A 24,003-nucleotide genomic window follows, 5' to 3' on the forward strand; every position below is an offset into this window, starting at 1 on the left:
CTCAAACAAGGATTCTATGCAGTAAAAAGAGATATATTTGCATTTGAAATGGGTGCCAAACAGCTACCGCGGCAGGTCTATACTGGTCTAAGATCAAGAAGGGTAGTAAAAATAAAAACTACCAAGAGCTCGTGGGCGACGGCGAAGAACACGGAAGAACAGGACGAACCCTACTGCAGATCTGTTCTACGGGGCAGCCAGGACTTACAGGTGCTGGTGAGTCGCGGAGATCGCCGCTGTTCTCTCTGGACACAACAGGTTGATGCAGCGACCGGAGTTGGTGAGGAGGAGGAGACCCGCGGCGGCGACAGCAACAGAGCTCGAGCGAAGGAGCAGTGGTGCGAGGAGGAAGACGGGCTGCTGGAGGCTCAACAGGCCGGGCTATTTATAAGGCCAGACTCATAAGTTGGCGCGAGAAACGAGGAGGCCACGGCGCGGTTATCTCATTATAAAACGCCTCGATTTTCGGGATGGTAGTAAAGATAAGATCCGTTGCGGATATGGTGGAGTAAAAAACGGATTAATGGAAGATGACATCACGGCGGATTACCCGGACTCCAGAGGATGACGTCACGCCGGGTTATGGCCTTCATGCAATTGTAAGTCGGAGATTGTTCTGTCGAAGGAATTGAAGATTGACATGAGCCGGCTCATGCCAATCTGGGGCCTAATGTTGATGATATAAACCCTATAGTCACCCGCCAGCCGGGGCCGGGTTACTCATAATGGTCATCACCTGAAGCCCGGCGCCAAGCTTGAAGACGGTGGGCCAAAGATGGGTTTAAGACCCGGAGATGGTTTAAGGCCCGTAGTTACAATCATTATTATGGTAGAACTGGTAGTGTAAGGCAAGAATAGTAGAGAGTCCGAGCCGGACACTCTTATGAGCCGGCGAGGGACTCTGAGAGCTGCGGGGCGTCAACCTGTCTATATAAAGGGACGACCCGGCAGCGGTTTAGGGACAAGAAAGATCTCATCGAGAGCCAGGCATAGCGGTTAAGCTCCCTGGCCATCGAAACCCTAATCAATACCACCTCAACTGGACGTAGGCTTTTACCTTCACCATAAGGGGCCGAACCAGTATAAACCCTCGTGTTCCTTGTCCCGTTTAACCCCTTCAAGCTTCCTAGCGGCGATGGCTCCACGACTAAGTCCTAGCTTGAGGACATCTGCCGTGAGGACATCTGTTCTATAGGCTCGTACCGCTGCATCCTTTACCAATAAGGAGGCAAGCACTTCAGTCTGGTTGATGCATTCTAACCTCTGGGCCAGAGCATGATTAACGGCTTGGATTAACCTGATGGGTGACATCCAACCGCTGTAGAGGATCGTTCCTGTTCCAGTACACACTGTGGTGCAGGGTGGCTTAGAGGTTGTCTGACAGACTACAACAATTCCACGACACCCCGGATCGGATGCGCCAGGTGTCTCCCAGTTATTCGTCGTCATTGCCATGTCAGCTGCTTGCGTGTTACATTTTGCCATGTCATCATATGCATTGCATCCTCATGTTTTTCAAAACTTGCATCCGGTCTTTCCCCCGTTGTCCGTTTCGCGATCTGACACTCTCACACGCACCCGTTGCACCTCTCAGACCTCGTTTCGTGAGTGGCATTAAAATGTTCTCGGAATGGGATGAAACTTGGTGTGCGGTGTTGTTATAGAGTAGGTAGACCGCCTGTCAATTTTTGTTCCATTTGGAGTTCATTTGACGCCTTAACGGTTAACCGCGTAGCCCGAAGCCCCTCTCTCTTTGTAGCCCAGCACCCGTTCACCACAGCCCATGAGCCCATACAAACCCCATCCATGCTCTCGGTCGTTGGATCGTGATCGTGTGGGCGAAAACCGCTCCCCATTTGGACTCTCCTAGCTCCCTCTACCTATAAATAGGTCCTCCCCCTCCATTTTCTCGGACGAAACCCAAGCCCCCTCCCCCTCGCGCCGCCGAACATGTCCGCCCAGCGACCGGACGCATCCGCCCGCCGCCCCGAGCCAACCAGGAAGTGCCACGTTAGCCCCGCGCCGTCCCCGCCGCCGCCAGCCCGCGAGCCCAGGGCAGGACCGCCCGGGCCCCCGCGCGCCCGCACCCCGTGCCCGCACCGATCGCGCGCTGCCGCCCGCTCGCCGGCCCCGTCGCCGCGTCGTCCGCGCCTCGCCGCAGCAGCCCCGCCACCGCCTCGCGCCGCCGCCCCGTAGTGCTCCACCGCGTCGCGCCTCTGCGCCTCGCCTGGACGCCGCCGCCCGCCGTCCTCCGCCCCGATCTGGGCCGGCGCAGCCCAGATCCGGCGACCGACGACCCCGCCGGACCTCCTCCGCGTCCCGCCGATGCGCCGGCGACCCCTGGCCGCCGGGTCAACCTTGACCTCGATGCCGGGACATCGTCGTCCCAGTAGCCTTAGCCCCCGATCCAAACGGCACGCCTGCACCGTCCCGTCCCCGAACCTCCCCGTCCAGCTTTCTTCGGGGTGAGATTTTCACCAAGTCCCTGAGATTTCACGTCATTCATACATCTTGTGGAGTGTGTAACTTTGTGCATATTTGTCCTATGATGTTGTATGATATATCAGAATGTTTATTGTGAAATTCTCTTCATTTAATTCCATTGTGCCATGCTTGTTTGAATCAATCTTCATGCCCTTAGCATCGTTGAAATAGTGCTATGTGATGTTGTCTGCGGTAGTTTAACATAACTTGCTGTTTTGTCATTTTCGTTGCATTTTGTGTGTGCATCTTTTGAGCATGACGTCTACATGTTTTAGGAGCATATTCATGACATATTCACAGTGGTGCAATCCATGTATTTTTGTGAGTCTTGTAGTGAGGGCGTCAAGCTCGTGAAGTAGGGTACTTGTTGTTACTGTTTTGCTAGGCTGAAACTGCTATTATCATGTTGCTATGTTTGATTGATGCTACCATCAATTATATACATAATCTGGAGATGTTCACTAAGGATGTTTTGTTTTACATGTTATGCTCTATCCATCCATGCCATTGTTTGCATTTATATCCTGCTGTAGCTTGTTGTAATCTTGCTCTCAAATTGCTAAATATTGTTGATGTCAGCCTGTTAACATTAAGTTCAGTTTTGCCATGTGTTTAACTAGTGTTATATGCACCCTATGGACTTGCTCTTACCATTATTAGCTTCATAATTATTCCATCTTACTGTTGCTTGACTTCACATTCCATGAAATGCTATGTGGTGAGTGGCACAAGCTCACCTACATGCCTACTTATCGTGTTCCTGCCATGTGCTGTTATTTTCACTCTGTCATATCATTTGCCCTGTTTGCATGGGTGCTACCATATTTTCTGTTGATCTTTGGAGTTAGTTCAGTAAGGTATTTTTTTAATTGCTTTTAGTAATAACATGCCATGCCTTTGTTTTCCATGATAAGTTCCTGTAGCATGCTGTTTGATAGCTCTAAACATCACAACCTAATGTTATTTCTGCCATGTCCAGTGATTTCTGCCATGCCTGTGAAACTGTTATTATTTGCAATCTTGCCATGTCCTTTTGAGCATGTTCGAGTGATTTCTGGAGATAGCTCAGTGTTCATGTTTTGTCATGCTTTACCTGTACATCATGTCCATGCCTTTTGTTTTCATGTTTAGGTACTGTAGCATATTGTTTTGATGCTTGCTAGATGCGTAGTTGCTGTTATGGACAGCTTGTCCTTTAAACTTGTTTCATGTGTATGTGTTAGACCGTTGCTCCGTTTTGAGTGTGCTCTATATGAAGCTTGCTTAGTTTGGCATATAGTTTCATGTTACCATGTTGCATCCATGTTTTGAATGTGTTTGCTTGATGTTTGAATGCATTTTGCATCAATGCCATGTTTAACTTGTGATGCTCATATCTTCTAGGCCGTAGCTCCGAATTAAGCGAACTTTATATGTAACTTGACTAGAAAACCGTGTAGATCATATTGCTGCATTTTAAATTGATGTTTAACAACTTCAACATTGTGTTCTAATCAGATCTGGACCAATTTCGAAATTGGCATATGGGGTCTTTCCGGAATTGCTATATGTTGTTCCCGGCCTCATTTAAACTTGCTTTGATGTGTGGTTCTTGCATGCATCATCTCTTGCCATGAGCAGCATCTTGTAGCCTTGTCATGCATCATACTTGGTTGAGCATCATCTCTTGTTATGTGTTGTGTGATTTACCATGTTGTTTGCTTCTTTCCGGTTGTGCTCCTTCCTGTTAGTTCCTGTTTCTTTGCGATCGCGAGGATTCGTTCGTCTACGCTAGGTTCGTCTACGTGGCTTCATCTTCTTCATGGACTCGTTCTTTTTTGTAGCAGGATTTCTGGCAAGATGACCGTCACCTTGGATCTCACTACTATCATTGCTCTGCTAGTTGTCTCGATGCTATCGCTATGTCGTGCTACCTACCACTTGTTGCCAAGCCTCCCAAATTACCATGAAAACCTCTAACCTTTTCACCCTTCCTAGCAAACCGTTGTTTGGCTATGTTACCGCTTTGGTCAGCCCCTCTTATAGCGTTGCTAGTTGAAGGTGCAGTTGCAGGTTGTTCCATGTTGGAACATGGATATCATGAACTTTGTTGGGATATCACAATATCTCTTATTTAATTAATGCATCTATATATTTGGTAAAAGGGTGGAAGGCTCGGCCTTATGCCTGGTGTTTTGTTCCACTCTTGCCGCCCTAGTTTCCGACATACCAGTGTTATGTTCCTTGATTTCGCGTTCCTTACGCGGTTGGGTGTTATGGCAACCCCTTGACAGTTCGCTTTGAATAAAACTCCTCCAGCATGGCCCAACCTTGGTTTTACATTTGCCTAACAACCTATTACCCTTCCCTTGGGCCGGCCAACCCGAGGGTCATCTTTATTTTAACCCCCCGGGCCAGTGCTTCTCTAAGTGTTGGTCCGAACCGGGCAGCCTGCGGGGCCACCTCGGGGCAACTTGAGGGCTGGTTTTACTCGTAGCTTGACCTATCCGGTGTGTCCTGAGAACGAGATACGTGCGACTCCTATCGGGATTGTCGACACATCGGGCGGCTTTGCTGGTCTTGTTTTACCATTGTCGAAATGTCTTGTAACAGGGATTCCGAGACTGATCAGGTCTTCCCGGGAGAAGTAATATCCTTCGTTGACCGTGAGAGCTTGTGATGGGCTAAGTTGGGACACCCCTGCAGGGTATAAACTTTCGAGAGCCGTGCCCGTGGTTATGTGGCAGATGGGAATTTGTTAATATCCGGTTGTAGTAAACTTGAAGTAAACTCTGTTAAAATACACCAACCGCGTGCGTAACCGTGATCGTCTCTTTTCGAGGAAGTTCTAGAGGAGAACACAGTTGGGTTATGTTTGGCCGTAAGTAGTTCAGGATCACTTCTTAATCACCACTAGTTGGCGGCCGCTTGCGTAGTTTCTCATCTTACTCTTGTATTCGTAAGTTAGCCACCATACATGCTTAGTCGCTGCTGCAACCTCACCACTTTACCACTTCCTTACCCATTAAGCTTTGCTAGTCTTGATACCCATGGTAATGGGATTGCTGAGTACTCGTGGCTCACAGATTACTACAAGAACAGTTGCAGGTACAGGTTATGCGATGATCATGACGTGAGAGCGATGTTTATTTGTGTTGGAGTTCTTCTTCTTCTTCGTCGATCTTGGGTTAGGTTCCTGGTCGGCAGCCTGGGCTAGCAGGGTGGATGTCGTTTGAGTTTCTGTTTGTCTTTCATCCGTAGTCGGATGTTGTACTCATGTATGATGTTGATGTATTCTTGGGGCGTTTGTGCCTTATGTATATATATCCCCAACTATTATGTAATGGTACGATGTAATGATATCCACCTTGCAAAAGCGTTTCAATATGCGGGTGTATCCTTGGTGAGACCTTCGAGTTCCTCTCGGATAGGGTCGCATATTGGGCGTGACAAGTTGGTATCAGAGCCCCGACCGACCATAGGAGCCCCCTTGATTGATCGTATAGTTTGGCCGTTGTCGAGTCTAGAAGAAAACTTTTTTCTGAGTCTAGTTATATCGGAGAGTACGACTTCTTTTTACTCCTCTGACCCTTCGTCGCTCTGGTGAGAAATCTTGACGTAGGTGTTTTGAACTACTCCTCTTCCCCTTCAAAATTTTCTTTAGGATCGCGCAGGTGTTTCTCGTTCGTTGTCCATCCTCTTTTATCCGGTGCATTTCTCCTCAAGTCGACTCAAACCCCCTTGTCTTTTGGGAGATCAATCCTCAGCTCTTTTCAATCGACGTTGTTTTCCCCATCCATAGTTGTCTTTCTTTTTCCCACCCGCCCAACCTTTTTATTCTTGGAACCGGAGTCCATAATCGAGTATCCATCCTACTTGTCGGGGATATACCCCGCGGCATAACCCGGCCGGAAGTATAACCTGGCCGGACTTGACGATTCACTGGCGCCCACCGTGGGGCTCGCGCACGGTGGTGTAGAGTCCTTGGAGGGATTTCTTTCAGGGATCGAAAAGTTTGCAGTTTACTCGACGAAGATGAGCCGGTTTGGAAGGGTCTCCATCAAGTGCAAGTTTACCAGATTGATTGAGATGAAAATAATTAGGGTTTGATGTTCTGTGAGCCGCCGGTGACGTGACACGATTCGTCGACAGGAGATTTATTTTCGTTTCTACACCGAGTCCTACAAGCGGTCAAATCGTACTTTCGATCGAATCCGACAAAAGAAATCTGCGGTCCGATCGGCCGAGTTCCGCAAGTTTCGGCTGCCGGATTATAGGCTCTAGCCCCGAGGAAATCAGAGCCACTACCACCTGGACATGGAGATGATGACAACTCGGGAACGGATACAGCCGTGGCCTGACCGGCGGGCTCCCTGCTACTGCCGTACCACGAGCGAACAAGCTGGCCTAAAAGAAACGGGCGTGGACTCGGAGTCAACTCCCGGTTTGTCTCCACCACGAGCCGCCTGCGCCTCACCGGTTTTGGCCTCCGCGTCAAGTCACCACTGGACTGACTGCCTCGGGTCGACCTCCCTTCGTCGGCGCTCCACTACTGTCTCTGCGGTCGGTAATCAGTCAGGTTGTTCTGCAGGAGTACTACCAATCCTTGAAGCAGTACACGCACGAGTACCAAAGGGAGACTTGGAATCCACTCCCACGCAAGACTAAGGAGGAATAAAAAATGAGGGGGATCACATGATGAAGGATCTAAGCTGGACTGACATATAGCAATTCTAGTAATCAAAGGATCAACCAGAAGAAAAGCCACTAATGTGCATCAGGACGGATTAATGTACAGGCGAGATTTTTGTCAGTAAATCGCTGTGTTCGGACAAAGCGACTACAATTACCAGTCTCCTACACTGATCAGATGTGTATTAAGCCCATCAACACAAATTTCAAGGCAATCAAGGGCAATAATTAATCAGAAAAGTAGAAAAAGACAGAAGCAACCCACGTGGGTGGTAATGCCACATGGAGATAGACGTACGCCTGGGCGTATGTGCGGCAAATACCAGGTGCTATCTTGTCTATCTATTATATATATATTATCATTTTTATGAAAGAGCAATTACTTTGCCCTGTAATATTTTAACACAGGATAAATTTTTTATACCATTATACCGCGGATATGGAGTGCACGTACTAGCGTTCGTCCATGCCATGTTGCTCGACAGACACGCGTGCAGGCCGCCGTCCCCTGCAGTCTGGTCTACATCAACATACGGCCGACTCACCCGTCCGTGCCGGTTTATAAACACCGGTGCCGACTCTCCCCGTCTGCACCGGTTTACAATGCCACAGCCGACTCATTTACTGTCCGGCCGAGTCAGGTGGTATCCATCTAAAGTTTATTTTTGGCGCATATTGTTTTGTTAAAGAAACAATTATTCCGGTCGGCAATATGTATTTTTTGCAGGATGATGATTCATTGTAAAGATGGTGTCATGCCGTATCTATGGAGTGTGCGGACGTACATAAGTCGCCGCATCTGCAGACCCGGTCTACATTAACTCGCCCGTTCGCGCGGGTTACTGCGCCCGCGATTAACTCGCTCGTCTGTGCCGGTTTATAATGCCACGGCCGATTCATCTCTCCGAGCTGCCTCTGAAGCCGCGATCGTCTTTGTCGTCCGTCTCTTGCGGCCTGGTCTACATCAACAGACCGGGCCACACTTGTCAGCATGAGCTGTTTATTGAGTATGAACAAGTCACAGCTTGGGTAGCCCGGTTTTCTTTCAACAAATTGGAGGCGAATTATCATATACTATCAACGACCGTCTGCATTGGATGGCTCAATGGACAGGCGCACAAGTCGCCGCCACTACAGTTTGGATAACTTCAAATAGCCAGTTGGAAGGAACCATTGGCCGAGTTGCTGATACGGCTCATACGGGATCATTTATAACCCGCCGCAGTCACCTCAATCTTCTGTGGATTCACATCGTGTTATCAACACCAATGATATACAACTTATGCCGGTTTATATCACGGTCAAATATGGCGAATCTCAAGCCAACTCCTCGAGTCACCTTGAGACTAGGGGGCTACAATGATATGATTCAGCAAATGTTGCCGGTTTTCAGTGAAGTCAAGCACCCCATGACGTTGGAGGGAAAGATAACCCGGTCCCGGAGGCTACTGCCCTATTGTTGAAAATTTGAAGGCCAATAGAAAAATTTCCGGCATAGAAAGTATATGACAGTTACAAAATCCGGCTCAATGAAGTTCTGGGTCATCAGAAAAGATTCCGGTTTAAAATCTGGCTCAAGGGAAGTCAGTTTCACTGAAGCTCTCAAATATCCGGTTACAATCCGGTTCAAGGGAAATCTGTCTCCCACAAAGCTCTGAAGCTCTCAAATCCAGTTTAAAAATGTTCGGTTCAAAAAGGAATTAACTTCTCGCAAGTTCGAGTTTAAAGGCCGTCAGAAAACTTCCGGCTGAAAATGAAGATTCCGGTTTAAAATCCGGTTCAAGGAAAAGATGTCTCCCACAAAGCTTTGAAGCTCTCAATATCCGGTTCAAAATCCCGGTTCAAGAAGAATTTATCTCTTGCAAAAAGTTAGAGGTTGCCGAAGAGGACCTGCTGCCAGGATGCGCGGTTCAAACATGGGTATCCTGCCTTATTGGCTTATCATATTATTGATCACTAGGGGGCTTGGTCGTATTCGAACCATAGCTACACCTCTTGATCGGCGTAAGGCCACCAGAGAAATCACTTGGGGGCTTGGTCGTGTCCGAACCATAGCTACACCAGAAAACTACTTCGGGGCCAAAGAGAGTGTTGCAAAAGAACAACTCAAACATAGGCACCCACTGAGCGCCGCTCAAAATTTTACTTGGGGATTCTTTGCTGTCGCAATGAAGAAAGAATCTACACTTGTAATAGGCTATCAAGCCACGGCTTGGAAGCCTGGTGTATACACCTAAAACCGCGGGTTAGCTTGCCTTTTTAAGTAAGTCACTCCGCCCAGGTAAACCTGGTATGACCCGTCGAACTTTGACAAGTTACTCTGATAAGACCCTGAACTTGTCAAGTTAAAACGACGATTGGTTAAGGATTGAGGACCATCTTAAAAGATTTGCAAAATGGTTTAACTCAGTGGCCTGGCAGCCCATGAAAAGCCTCGAATTTGGGGCCTGGCAGCCCATGAAAAGCCTCGACTACAAGTTTTCATCTGCTTTTATTTGCTAAGTTTTTTCTCCTTTGATGAGATTTATGATGTTTTCGGTAAACCGGCGATCATTAACCCGGCTCGACTTTCAACTACAAGTTTTAGTACATGATTACTTATAATCCGGTGTTTCCTAACCCGGTCTGGTTACGACTACAAGTCGCCAGTATTATGAATGGTTAATCCGGTGTTCATCACAACCCGGTACGGTTTTATCATAAACCGGCACAACATGAAAGGAGTTATCATTACTCAAGATGGGGGTTATCACCCTCACAGGTATCATTTATATTTCATATTTGATTATTCTTAAGTGCAGCCTTGGTTATAAACCCGGGTTATATGTTGGGCATTATGACCCGTCCGGCGATAAACCGCCAGGATACTTTAAACTTGTTGTATGCAGAAACAGGTTGAATAAAGCATGATTATAAATCACCGGCGTTTATTAAACCGGCCTGGTTTTCGACTATAAGTCACAAGTATGATGATAAATTATCCAGTGTTTATTAACCCGGACTGGCTTGGGATTATAAGTCGCCAGTATATATTTGGATTTCTCCATTGGAATCATACGTTCATAAATCATTGGATTATATTATTCAAATCTTCAAATAGCCAACATGGCTGGATTTTATTATGGTTATCAGTAACCGGTGTTATGATTAAGGTTTTCAAAGTCTCTTTAGCGCAATGGCTATTATATTATCAATGGATATGATTTATTATACAATTGAAGGAATAGTCCCGAGTCGCTGCAGGCTTACGACCCGGCACTTGGGGGCTACATTATTCAAGTTAAGATCACATGAAATATGCAAGTCTCATGTCACTGCAAGCATGCACCATGACACATGGGGGCTAATGCAAAGTCATTTTTTGCTCACCTTATTGAAGATCCGACTCATCACATTGTAATGAGCCGGCCCTTGGGGGCTACCAATTGCTCCTGTCAACAATTCAAGGTACACAAGCCTTAATCCACTTGTTGAAAGGATCCACTGCTCGGTTGGTAAAGCACAAAGCTCTTAACCTTATGGACGTGAGTTCAAGCCCCATGGTGGAGATTACATCATATGATGTTATTATCAATTACTTTTATATACAAAGTACCAGCTCAGTATTATCTTACCGAGCCGGCCCTTGGGGGATACACGTTGTTGTTCAAGTCTACATGATCATATCTACAAAGTCCCTGCTCATTATTGCATAATGACCCGGCCCTTGGGGGCTACACCGGTTGAAGTTTTTTGAGCATCAGGCAATTACAAGTCCCAGGTTGCTGCAAGCATGACAACCCGGCACTGGGGGTTACACAATATGGAGTATTCCGTTTTTACTAGTGACTGGGATGAACAACATGGATTTATTCAAAAGTGGCAGTATTTATATTGCAGCAAGTCTTAAGCCATCACTTTGTTCTGCTCAAGACTTGGGGGCTACAAGTAATATTGATATAAGGGAGAAAAATCTTCAAATTCTCAGTTCTGAGCAAACCAGATTGACCCGGCGTCGGTAACAATTATGACTTGGTGCCATCCATATTTACAAACCGACAATTTTGGTAATATTAAACCGACAAGTTTTACATCTTCAAACTGGCTGAATATCAAATGAGTATTTCAAGACCAATATTTCTTAAGCCGGCGCTTTGGAAGCCGACTCAAGTGGATTATTCTTCACAATATTTCTCTGTGAGAAACCAATGTCAGCAAATTGAGTATGAAGCTGGCTTATTGACCTAGATTTTCTAGAAGAAGGAAATGACAAGGAATTAAGGATGATCAGGTGCCGGTTTACAAGAATTCTTAACCCGGAGCATAAGCTGTCAAAATTTGTTCTTGTGTTTGTTTTACAGGATCAGTTTAACATGGATAAATCCAAATTAAACTGGGGGCTAATGTCAGGGATATACCCTGCAGCGTAAACCGGCCGGACTTGGTGGTTTATTTGAGACCCCACTGACACTTGGTGATTCACTGGCGACCCGCCCTCACCTGGCGGTTTACAAGCAACCCGCCTGGTCATTATGACTCACTAGTGACCCGGTGGGCGGGTCAGACGGATGACAAGGCCCAAGGCCCAGAAGGCCGGTTCTTGTTAATGGTGGGCCGATTTATGAGGAAAGCACAAGGAATATTCTCCTACAAAGGAAGAAAGACTAGGACTCCACTTGTAATAGAGTAATCCTAGTCCAACTAGGACTAGTCATGTAAACCGCCCCTTCAACTTATATAAGGAGGGGTAGGGCTCCCCAAAGAGGGAGAGAAGCAAGAAGCAATAATCTCTAGGGCTAGACAGAAAGAGCCAGTTTACCAGCGACTCTCTCATCAGCATAATGAGATCTAGCCAAAAACAGCATGTAGGGCTATTACCGGATGATGTTTCCCGGGGCCCGAAGCTGTCTAAATCCTTGTCTTGTGTTGCGTCTCTCGATTCCGCTTAACCCCTCTCAAGCTACCACATAGATGCGTAGCCTCACGACTAAGTCCTCACACTAGGACATCTGCCGTGACAAATCCACGACACTACTCGTGCGAAGCCTCTGCTTTCTCTCCACAATCTTTTCAACCGGCGCTTTTCTAGTCAATTATTCGTCGTTGCCTGTGTTTTTCCGCCCTCCCACACCTTTTATTCCGGAGTCTGAGTCACTATTCGAGCATCAATTCCATTCGTGCGGAGCCTCTTCAACCTTTCCTCATTTGTCTCAACCGGTGAAGTATCGTTAAGGTCATCATTGTTCGTCTCGTTTTCTTTACGGTGGATTCAATTCTATTTTTTGGTGTTGATTAGATTCTTTCCGTGTAACACCCCGGATGTAACTTTCCATATTTGTAACTCCAACTCTTGCCATTTTCGGCTATGTGAAATGATTTTTCCCTCCGTGGTTGGGTTTTGTCTTTCGTTTTGCATTTTTGTTCGTGTCATGCATCTCATATCATGTCATCATGTGCATCTCATTTGCATACATGTTCGTCTCATGCATCCGAGCATTTTCCCCGTTGTCCGTTTCGCAATCCGACACTCCCACGTGCACCGGCGCACCCCTCTTGTTTCTTTTCGTGAGCGGGTGTTAAACGTTCTCGGGATGGACCGAGGTTTGCCAAGTGGCCTTGGTATACCACCGTTAGACCACCTGTCAAGTTTCGTTCCATTTGGAGGTCGTTTGATACTCCAACGGTAAACCGGGTAACTGCAAAATCATTTTATGTGTTGCAGCAAACCCCCCTCCAAACAGCCCAAAACCCATCTAAGTCACTTCCATGCTCTAGGTCGTTCGATCACGATCGTGTGGGCAAAAACCGCACTCCATTTGGAGCCTCCTAGCTCCCTCTACCTATAAATATGTGAGCCTCCCCGAAATTCCGGATCCCCGAAACCCTAGCCCGCTCCTCCGCGCCGCCGGACGTGACCGCCCGGGGCCGAACGCAACTGCGCCGCCGCCCCCGCCCACTCACGGCGCGCCACGTGGCGCCCGTACGCCGCGCCGCCGCCGAGCCCGCGAAGCCCACGCGCGGCCCCCGCGGCCCGCCCGTCGCCCGCCGCCACCCGAGGCTCCTCCCGCGCCCAGCGCCGCCGTCGCCGGGCCGCGTCGCTGGCGCCGCCATGCCCGCCGACCACCGCCGCGCCCCGAGGTCGCCGTCGCCGACCCCGCCGTCGTCGCGCGTGACCGCCTCCGCCCGCTGCGTCCCTGACCGCCGCGCCTCTCCCTCCTCCCTCTCCGTCCTCACCGACCCTGAGCTCCGGCCGCCGGCTTCTATTTCTCCGGCGAGCCTCGAGCCCGAGCCCGATCTGGATCCAAGCGACGGTTGACTTTCTTCTCCCCCGAAATTTCTCCAAGTCCCGCATATTCTGCATAATGTTGCATTGTTCATCGCATCATAACTCTCTGCATATAGCTCCGTTTCATGCGTGTAATACATCGAAATGTTTGTCTCGAGATCCTCTTCATTTTGTTCCATTGTGCCATGTTCATTTGAGTCCATCTTGATGCCCAAATCTCTGGTGCAAGAGTGCTATATGCTATTACCTGTTGTTACTTATCAGAGCATGAGGATTTGTTATTTTTGTTGCTATTGATGTGTACATCTTATGGGCATGAGCTCTACATTTGTTTTGATGTATGCCATGCCATCTTTATAGAGGTGTATTCCATGTAATTTTGTGATCTATGTGGTGACTACCACAAGCATGCAAACTAGGCTTCGTGATGTTTCTGATTTCAGGGACTTGGTAATTTCACTGTCTGTTTCTGCTGTTATTTTGTTGCTATGTATCCTTGTGGCTACAGAGAGATCCATGCTCCTTTTGGTGATGTTCAGTAAGTATGTTTTGTAGATATAGTCGTACTCTATCCATCCATGCCCCTATTTGCAATTATGGAGTGCCATAGCATGCCTCAATCTTGCTCTACTTTTGCTATAAAATATTACTGGCAGATTCTTAACATGATATTCAATTTTGCCAAGGTTGTTGTAGTTGTTTCATACATGCTATGATCTTTCTCTTGCCATGGATAGTTTCATAAACATTCCTTCTTGCTGCAGGTATGCTTGTTTTTTCATGAGTTGCTTTGTGTTGAGTGAATCAAGCTCACAAAGATGCCCTCATAATGTCGGTTTCTGCCATGCTCTGTTTTCTGCTAAGTCTGAAACCTGATAACGAAACTTGCTATGTTTACATGGTTGCCATCATATCTTCTGGTCCTTTTGGCTCATGGTCAATAAGTGACTTTTGGTCTATGCTTTTAGTAGATTCATGCCATGCCTTTTTTTGCTATGTTAAGTTCCTGTAGCATGTTGGTTGCTTGCTCTGAACATGGCTACCTGATGCTGTTTCAGCCATGTCCAGTAATTTCACCAAGTCTGTGAACCTGATATCTTCTGCACTTTTGCCATGCTTGTTTGAACCTGTTATGTTGTGATCTTGCCATAGCTCAGTGTTCATCTTTTGTCAAGCATCTCCTGTAGATTACTGCCATATGCTTTGTGGCTATGTCGGAGTGCTGTAGCATAGTTACTTGGTGTATTCTAAGTGCTATCCTGCTGTTAATCGCAGAATCGTGTCATTCTTGTTTTGCTTGCCATTTGCAGACCTTGCATCCGTTTCCTGTGATCTTTATATCGATTTCGACCGAAATCATCTCATCTTTCAGTGGCAGGCTTGGTTTGCCAAGTTACTGCCTTGTTCATCATTTTTCTTCCGGAGCACGCATATGCATCACATACCACAGCTCGCATATCATACATGTTTTTGCATCATGTTGCTTGTGCATTTCCCGTGATTGATTGTCGTTCCGTTGCTTGTGTTCTTGTTGTGGGTAGAGCCGGGAGACGAGTTCATGAACAAGGAACCTGTTGAGTACGCTTACGAGGATCAAGCTTTCGACAACTCTGAGAACCTTGCAGGCAAGATGACCATACCCTCGAAATCACTTCTATCTTTGCTTTGCTAGTTGTTCGTTCTATTGCCATGCTGCGCTAACTACCACTTGCTATATCATGCCTCCCATATTGCCATGTTAATCCTCTAACCATCCTTTCCTAGCAAACCGTTGTTTGGCTAAGTTACCGCTTTTGCTCAACCCTTCTTATAGCGTTGCTAGTTGCAAGTGAAGTTGAAGTTGGTTCCATGTTGGAACATGGATATTTTGGAATATCACAATATCTCTTATTATATTAATGAATCTATATATTTGGTAAAGGGTGGAAGGCTCGGCCTTATGCCTGGTGTTTTGTTCCACTCTTGCCGCCCTAGTTTCCGTCATACCGGTATTATGTTCCTTGAGTTTGCGTTCCTTACGCGGTTGGGTGATTTATGGGACCCCCTTGACAGTTCGCCTTGAATAAAACTCCTCCAGCAAGGCCCAACCTTAGTTTTACCATTTGCCACCTAAGCCTTTTCCCTTGGGTTTTCGCGAGCCCGAGGGTCATCTTTATTTTAACCCCCCCAGGCCAGTGCTCCTTTGAGTGTTGGTCCGAAACGAGTAGACTGCGGGGCCACCTCGGGGAAACTTGAGGCCTGGTTTTACTCGTAGGATGTCTCATCCATTGTGCCCTGAGAACGAGATATGTGCAGCTCCTATCGGGATTTGTTGGCACATCGGGCGGCTTTGCTGGTCTTGTTTTACCATTGTCGAAATGTCTTGTAAACCGGGATTCCGAGACAGGTCGGATCTTTCTGGGAGAAGGTTTATCCTTCGTTGACCGTGAGAGCTTATGATGGGCTAAGTTGGGACACCCCTGCAGGGTATTATCTTTTGAAAGCCGTGCCCGCGGTTATGAGGCAGATGGGAATTTGTTAATGTCCGGTTGTAGAGAACTTGTCACTTGACTTAATTAAAATACATCAGCCGTGTGTGAAGCCGTGATGGTCTCTTCTCGGCGGAGTCCGTTAAGTGAACACGGTTTGAGTTATGCATGAACATAAGTAGTTTCAGGATCACTTCTTGATCATTCCTAGCTTCGCGACCATTGCGTTGCTTCTCTTCTCGCTCTCATTTGCGTATGTTAGCCACCATATATGCTTAGTGCCTGCTGCAGCTCCACCTCATTACACCATCCTTTCCTATAAGCTTAAATAGTCTTGATCTCGCGGGTGTGAGATTGCTGAGTCCTCGTGACTCACAGATTCTACCAAAACAGTTGCAGGTGCCGACGATGCCAGTGCAGATGACGCAACCGAGCTCAAGTGGGAGTTCGACGAGGAACGTGGTCGTTACTATGTTTCTTTTCCTGATGATCAGTAGTGGAGCCCAGTTGGGACGATCGGGGATCTAGCATTTGGGGTTATCTTATTTTAATTTGGATTTGACTGTAGTCGGTCTATGTGTGGATTTTGTATGATGTATGAATTATATTTATGTATTGTGTGAAGTAGCGATTGTAAGCCAACTCTCGTTATCCCATTCTTGTTCATTACATGGGATTGTGTGAAGATGACCCTTCTTGCGACAAAACCACAATGCGGTTATGCCTCTAAGTCGTGCCTCGACACGTGGGAGATATAGCCGCATCGTGGGTGTTACAAGTTGGTAATCAGAGCCATCCCCGACTTAGGAGCCCCCTGCTTGATCGAATCGCTGGCGTTGTTGAGTCTAGAACAAAAATGTTTTGAGTCTTAGGATTATATATATCGGAGAGTAGGATTCTTTTTACTCCTCAGTCCCTTCGTCGCTCTGGTGAGGCCTCCTGACGTAGAAGTTTTGACTCTTCTCTCCTCAAATTTCACTAAAAAAAATTTAGGATCACGCGGGTATCTTAGAATCATTCCGATGGTTTTGTGACGAGAACATTGTTCTTGGTGCCTCCTGACATTTAGGGGTTGTGGCAGTGTCCCGGGGAGTTGAGCTCCGAGGTGTTGTCGTCACAATTTTATCGTTGCAGTTCTGGAATACCTGAGTTTCGCCGACATCGAAAATCTCTTTTATGCAGTTGTTGGTGAGATCACCTCGACGCCACCCAGTACTGGGGCGGGAGTTCGGGAATATTACCATAACTCGTATAACGGATGCTTTTCGAAGGTTGAGGTACACGATTTTCAAAGGTTTCTTGGTTATGTGTTGACGGATGGATACAGCTGGATCTAGGGATTGCTAGTTTGGGTGATATATTTTGTGTCCCCTGTATCCCCAACACCAGATTGCATAACCAGAAAGTTTCGGGAGTTTATAAGTGGGAATTCAAGTAGCTCCTAGGATATCTTTCCGACGGACGCATGATATGAGATTGGGGTTCGACGTCTAGTGGTCCGCCTTTCCACGGTTGGTTTTACAGTGGTCTCGTAGTGTCTTAAAGAGTCCTTGGCTATGCCGACTCGGGGACGCTTTGTATGTCATGTGCACTGCCTTGTACATGATGGTGTTGTACGATCGAGCCCGTGTGGGCCCCACCACGAAAACTTCGGACGAAATCTCTATCATATGTTTGTTCCGGCTTATTCTGCAAGCCAATACTTTGTTTTGTTTTGAATTGTGGTATTCGAGTTGCTTCGAAGTCAAATGTTGATTCCATACCTTTTTCTAAGTGGCTTCTCAACTTAATGGAAGTGTGATGATTTACTATGGGATTCATTCGTTCATCCTCGTTCGAATGTTTATTGTGAAGACTATATGTTGCAATTTCTATTCGTTGATTCAACTTGACTTTTTGTCTATCAAGATGCTAACGGATGTCACCCTCTTCAGGATGGCTCCGCCAACGCGTCCGAATCCGGAACACAATGAAGGGAGTCAGGTGAACCCTCCGCCACCACCTCCGCCTCCGGAGGCATGGCAAGCTATCATGGCAGCCACCAACGCCAATGCTCAGATGATTCTGCAACTCTTGCAAGAACGCACCCAAGGGCAAGGCAATCAAGGAAATCAAGGCCAAGGCAACAATCAGCCTCACTTCGCTACCCTCAACCAGTTCCTCGCAAATCAGCCCAAGTCTTTCAGCTACTGTGCCGAGGCCACAGACGCCGATGATTGGCTCGTGGACATCAACAAGCATTTTGAATGTAGCAATGTCAGGCCTGAGGATTTTTTCAAGTTCTCTTCTTTTCAACTCAAGGATCAAGCTGCCGAGTGGTATCAACAATACAAAGATTCCAGAGGAGGTCGTGTGATTACCTGGGATGATTTCCGCCGATACTTCAAAGCTCACCACATTCCACAAAGTGTTGTTGAGAGTAAGCGTGAGGAGTTCCGCAATCTCAAGCAAGGCAGCATGTCCGTATATCAATACAATACTCAGTTTCAGAAACTCGCTCGCTTCGCTAAGCAAGACGTTCCTAATGAAAAGAGCATGATCTATCAATTCAGAGGTGGCCCCAGAGAAGATCTGCAATTGTCTCTCGTGCTTTTTGAGCCGACCAAGTATGATGATTTCTACAATATGGCTCTAAAGCAAGAGGCTGCTCAGCTCAAGTGTGAGGCTTCTAAGAAGAGAGTCAGGGACGCAGTTCAGTCCTCTTCTTCCTCACTAGTGGCTGCTAAGCAACAGAAGTTCTGGTTGCCTCCTCCTCCCCCGTTTTGTCAGCCTTACCAGCAGAAGAACAAAGGTGGCCATGGATCTTCCCACTCATCCAACTCTGGCTATCAGAACAAGTCTCAGAATCAAGCTTCAAAGTCCAATGCTCCTTACCATCGTCCACTCTCAGAGGTGACTAGCAACAAGTGTCAGCAGAAAGGTCACTATGCTAACAAATGCTTCAACCAAAGGCGCCTTCCGCCTCCTCCTCCTGTGAGATCTTCCAGCAATGCAATGGTCAAGCATAATCCCAAGTTTGCAAAGGTCAACATGATGAAGGCAGCTCAAGCGGAGGAATCTACTGATGTGATAATGGGTAATCTCTCAGTTAATGATATTCCTGCAAAAGTTTTATTTGATACTGGTGCATCGCATTCTTTCATGTCATACCCATTTGCATCGAAGCACAATGTTGACATAGAGATTTTATCCAAAGTTATGCATGTTGTTTCTCCGGGAAAGCTTATGACTTCTAGTTTGGTTGCTCCCGATGTTTCCATCAAGATGGGAAACTATAAATTTTTGGCCAATCCAATTGTTCTTGGTCACTCGGATATTGATCTAATTCTCGGGATGGACTGGCTTTCTAAGCACAAGGCTCAACTTGATTGTGCTGCCAGGGAAATTCAATTGACACACTCTTCTGAGGATGTGCTTATCTATGCCGCTCGTGATGAAACCATTCGGTTGTTTTCTCTCAATGAGAAGGGCGAGTTGAATGCCATCTCTCAAATTCCAGTCGTTTGTGAGTACCAAGATGTTTTTCCAGAAGAGCTTCCGGTTATGCCTCCTCACCGGCCAGTTGAGTTCGTTATCGATCTAGAGCCTGGCAGTGAACCCGTTTGCAAGCGTCCATACAAGCTTGGACCCAAGGAGCTGAAGGAGTTGAAGAAACAGCTCGATGAACAAGAGCGTCTAGGTTTGATCAGACCGAGTTCATCTCCATGGGGTTGTGGTGTTCTTTTTGTCCAGAAGAAGGATGGCACGGACCGACTTTGTGTCGACTACCGTCCATTGAACAATAAGACAATCAAGAACAAGTATCCACTTCCCAACATCAATGAGCTATTCGAGCAACTTAAAGGTGCTAAAGTTTTCTCCAAGCTTGACCTTCGAATGGGTTATCATCAGATTCGCATTCGGGAAGAAGATATTCCCAAGACAGCATTCAGAACAAGCTTTGGTTCTTATGAATATACTGTCATGTCTTTCGGTCTTGTCAATGCTCCTCCAACATTCTCTCGGATGATGAATTTCATCTTCAACCCCTATACCAATGATTTCGTCCTGGTGTATCTCGATGATATCTTGGTCTTCTCCAAGAATAAGAAGGATCATGCCAAACATTTGCGATTGGTGCTCGACAAGCTCACAGAGTATCAATTCTATGCGAAGTTTTCAAAATGTGAGTTTTGGCTTGATGAAGTTCTTTACCTTGGTCATATCATCTCTGCCAAGGGCATCGCTGTTAATCCTGAGAAGGTGTCCGCAATTGTGAATTGGGAACCTCCTCAGAATGTCAAGCAGCTTCGCAGTTTTCTTGGTCTTGCAAGCTATTGCTGAAGATTCGTTGAGAATTTCTCTAAGATTGCAAAGCCTCTTTCCAACCTCCTCCAGAAGCATGTGAAGTATGTCTGGTCTCCTGAGTGTGACGTTGCTTTCAACACTCTCAAAGAGAAACTCGTCATAGCTCCTGTCTTAACTCCTCCTGACGAATCCAAGCCATTCGAAGTTTTCTGTGATGCTTCTCTTCAAGGTCTCGGTGCTGTGTTAATGCAAGAGAAGGAAGTTGTGGCCTATACCTCTCGTCAGTTGAATCCCAACGAAAAGAACTACCCCACTCACGATCTTGAGTTGGCGGCAGTTGTCCATGCATTAATAACATGGAGACATCTCTTGTTGGGAAGAAAAGTGGACGTTTTCACCGATCACAAGAGTCTCAAGTACATCTTCACTCAGCCCAACCTCAATCTCAGGCAAACTCGATGGGTCGAGATGATTCAAGAGTACAATAAGAGTATTGAATATACTCCAGGCAAAGCCAATGTCATTGCAGATGCTTTGAGCAGGAAGGCTTATTGCAACAGCTTAATTCTCAAGCCATTCCAACCGGATCTTTGTGAAGCTTCCCCAAGCTGAATCTCCAAGTTGTTCCTCAAGGTTTTCTTGCCAACCTCTTAGTCTCTCCCACTTTGGAAGATCAAATTCGTGAGGCACAACTCCTGGATACCATGGTGAAGAAGGTGAAACGTGGTATCGACAAGGGCCTTTCCAAATACAAGTGCTATCGCATTGATGACAGAGACACTTTATTCTTCGAGGACCGGATTGTGGTTCCGAAAGGTGATCTAAGGAAAGTCATTATGAACGAAGCACACAATTCTCTTCTTTCCATTCATCCTGGAAGTACGAAGATGTACCATGACCTCAAGCAGTCGTATTGGTGGACTCGAATGAAGCGAGAAATCGCTCAATTCATGAACGAATGTGATGTCTGTCGAAGGGTGAAAGAAGAACACCAACGACCAGCTGGTCTCCTCCACCCTCTTGCCATCCCAGAATGGAAGTTTGATCATATCGAAATGGACTTCGTGACTGGATTTCCCAAGTCCAAGCGCGGAAATGATGCTATCTTCGTTGTCATCGACAAGCTTTCTAAAGTGGCTCATTTCCTTCCAATCAAAGAATCTATCACAGCAGCTCAGTTGGCAGAGCTATACACCTCTAGGATTGTCTCCTTGCACGGCATTCCATAATTGATTTCTTCAGATCGTGGAAGCATCTTCACTTCTAAGTTCTGGGACTCCTTCCAGAAGGCCATGGGCACCAACATTCGCTTCAGCACAGCTTTCCATCCTCAAACTAGTGCCAAGTCGAGCGAGTCAATCAAATTCTTGAAGATATGCTCAGGGCTTGTGTCATTTCCTTTGGCATGAAATGGGAAGATTGTCTTCCATATGCCGAATTCTCCTACAACAACAGCTTCCAAGCGAGTTCGGGCAAGGCCCCATTCGAGATTCTCAATGGCAGAAAGTGCCGTACTCCTCTCAATTGGTCAGAGACTGGTGAACGCCAACTTCTTGGCAATGACTTAATCACAGAGGCTGAAGAAATGTGTAAAGTCATCCGTGAAAATCTCAAAGCCGCGCAATCGCGCCAGAAGAGTTACTATGATAGTAAGCACTGTGATTTGGCTTTCGAGATCGGAGACCATGTCTACCTCCGCGTCTCTCCAATGAAAGGCACTCGTCGCTTCGGTATCAAAGGGAAGCTTGCCCCTAGATACGTGGGTCCTTTCAAGATCATTGGCAAAAGAGGTGACCTCGCCTATCAACTTGAGCTTCCTTCCAACTTCGCGAAGGTGCACGATGTGTTCCACGTGTCATAGCTTCGCAAGTGCTTCAAGACTCCTGAGCGCACCATCAACTTCGAAGAGATTGATCTCCAAGAAGATTTGTCTTATCATGAGCACCCCGTTGCTATTCTTGAATAAACTGAGCGCAAGACTCGCAACAAGTCAATCAAATTCCTGAAAGTGAAGTGGTCGCACCATTCCGACCGAGAAGCCACTTGGGAACGCGAGGACCACCTCCGTTCCGAATATCCGGAGTTCTTTCAGTCCTAGATCCCGGGACGAGATCCTCTCATAGTGGTGGAGTGTTGTAACACCCCGGATGTAACTTTCCATATTTGTAACTCCAACTCTTGCCATTTTCGGCTATGTGAAATGATTTTCCCTCCGTGGTTGGGTTTTGTCTTTCGTTTTTCATTTTTGTTCGTGTCATGCATCTCATATCATGTCATCATGTGCATCTCATTTGCATACGTGTTCGTCTCATGCATCCGAACATTTTCCCCGTTGTCTGTTTCGCAATCCGACACTCCCACGTGCACCGGCGCACCCCTCTTGTTTCTTTTCATGAGCGAGTGTTAAACGTTCTCGGGATGGACCGAGGTTTGCCAAGTGGCCTTGGTATACCACCGTTAGACCACCTGTCAAGTTTCGTTCCATTTGGAGGTCGTTTGATACTCCAACGGTTAACCGGGTAACCGCAAAATCATTTTGTGTGTTGCAGCAAAACCCCCTCCAAACAGCCCAAAACCCATCTAAGTCACTTCCATGCTCTAGGTCGTTCGATCACGATCGTATGGGCGAAAACCGCATTCCATTTGGAGCCTCCTAGCTCCCTCTACCTATAAATATGTGAGCCTCCCCGAAATTCCGGATCCCCGAAACCCTAGCCCGCTCCTCCGCGCCGCCGGACGTGTCCGCCCGGGGCCGGACGCAACTGCGCCGCCGCCCCCGCCCACTCACGGCGCGCCACGTGGCGCCCGGACGCCGCTGCGCCGCCGAGCCAGCGAAGCCCACGCGCGGCCCCCGCGGCCCGCCCGCCGCCACCCGAGGCTCCTCCCGCGCCCAGCGCCGCCCTCGTCCTCCCGCCGTCGCCGGCGCCGCCGTGCCCGCCGACCACCGCCGTGCCCCGAGGTCGCCGTCGCCGACCCCGTCGTCGTCGCGCGTGACCGCCTCCGCCCGCTGCGTCCCCGACCGCCGCGCCTCTCCCTCCTCCCTCTCCGTCCTCACCGGCCCCGAGCTTCGGCCGCCGGCTTCTATTTCTCCGGCGAGCCTCGAGCCCGAGACCGATCTGGATCCAAGCGACGGTTGACTTTCTTCTCCCCCGAAATTTCTCCAAGTCCCGCATATTCTGCATAATGTTGCATTGTTCATCGCATCATAACTCTCTGCATATAGCTCCGTTTCATGCGTGTAATACATCGAAATGTTCGTCTCGAGATCCTCTTCATTTTGTTCCAATCTGCCATGTTCATTTGAGTCCATCTTGATGCCCAAATCTCTGGTGCAAGAGTGCTATATGCTATTACCTGTTGTTACTTATCAGAGCATGAGGATTTGTTATTTTTGTTGCTATTGATGTGTACATCTTATGGGCATGAGCTCTACATGTGTTTTGATGTATGCCATGCCATCTTTATAGAGGTGTATTCCATGTAATTTTGTGATCTATGTGGTGACTACCACAAGCATGCAAACTAGGCTTCGTGATGTTTCTGATTTCAGGGACTTCGTAATTTCACTGTCTGTTTCTGCTGTTATTTTGTTGCTATGTATCCTTGTGGCTACAGAGAGATCCATGCTCCTTTTGGTGATGTTCAGTAAGGATGTTTTGTAGATATAGTCGTGATCTATCCATCCATGCCCCTATTTGCAATTATGGAGTGCCATAGCATGACTCAATCTTGCTCTACTTTTGCTATAAAATATTCCTGGCAGATTCTTAACATGATATTCAATTTTGCCAAGGTTGTTGTAGTTGTTTCATACATGCTATGATCTTT

General features: G+C 47.3%; 1 pseudogene; it reads left to right on the forward strand.

Moving 5' to 3' along the window:
* Nucleotides 1-1,149: 1,149 nt before the first annotated feature.
* Nucleotides 1,150-1,387, forward strand: LOC120973116 (small nucleolar RNA U3; annotated as a pseudogene).
* The last annotated feature ends 22,616 nt before the right edge of the window (nt 1,388-24,003 follow it).

Source organism: Aegilops tauschii, chromosome 1 (assembly GCF_002575655.3).
Source record: "Aegilops tauschii subsp. strangulata cultivar AL8/78 chromosome 1, Aet v6.0, whole genome shotgun sequence".
Lineage (NCBI taxonomy): Eukaryota > Viridiplantae > Streptophyta > Magnoliopsida > Poales > Poaceae > Aegilops > Aegilops tauschii.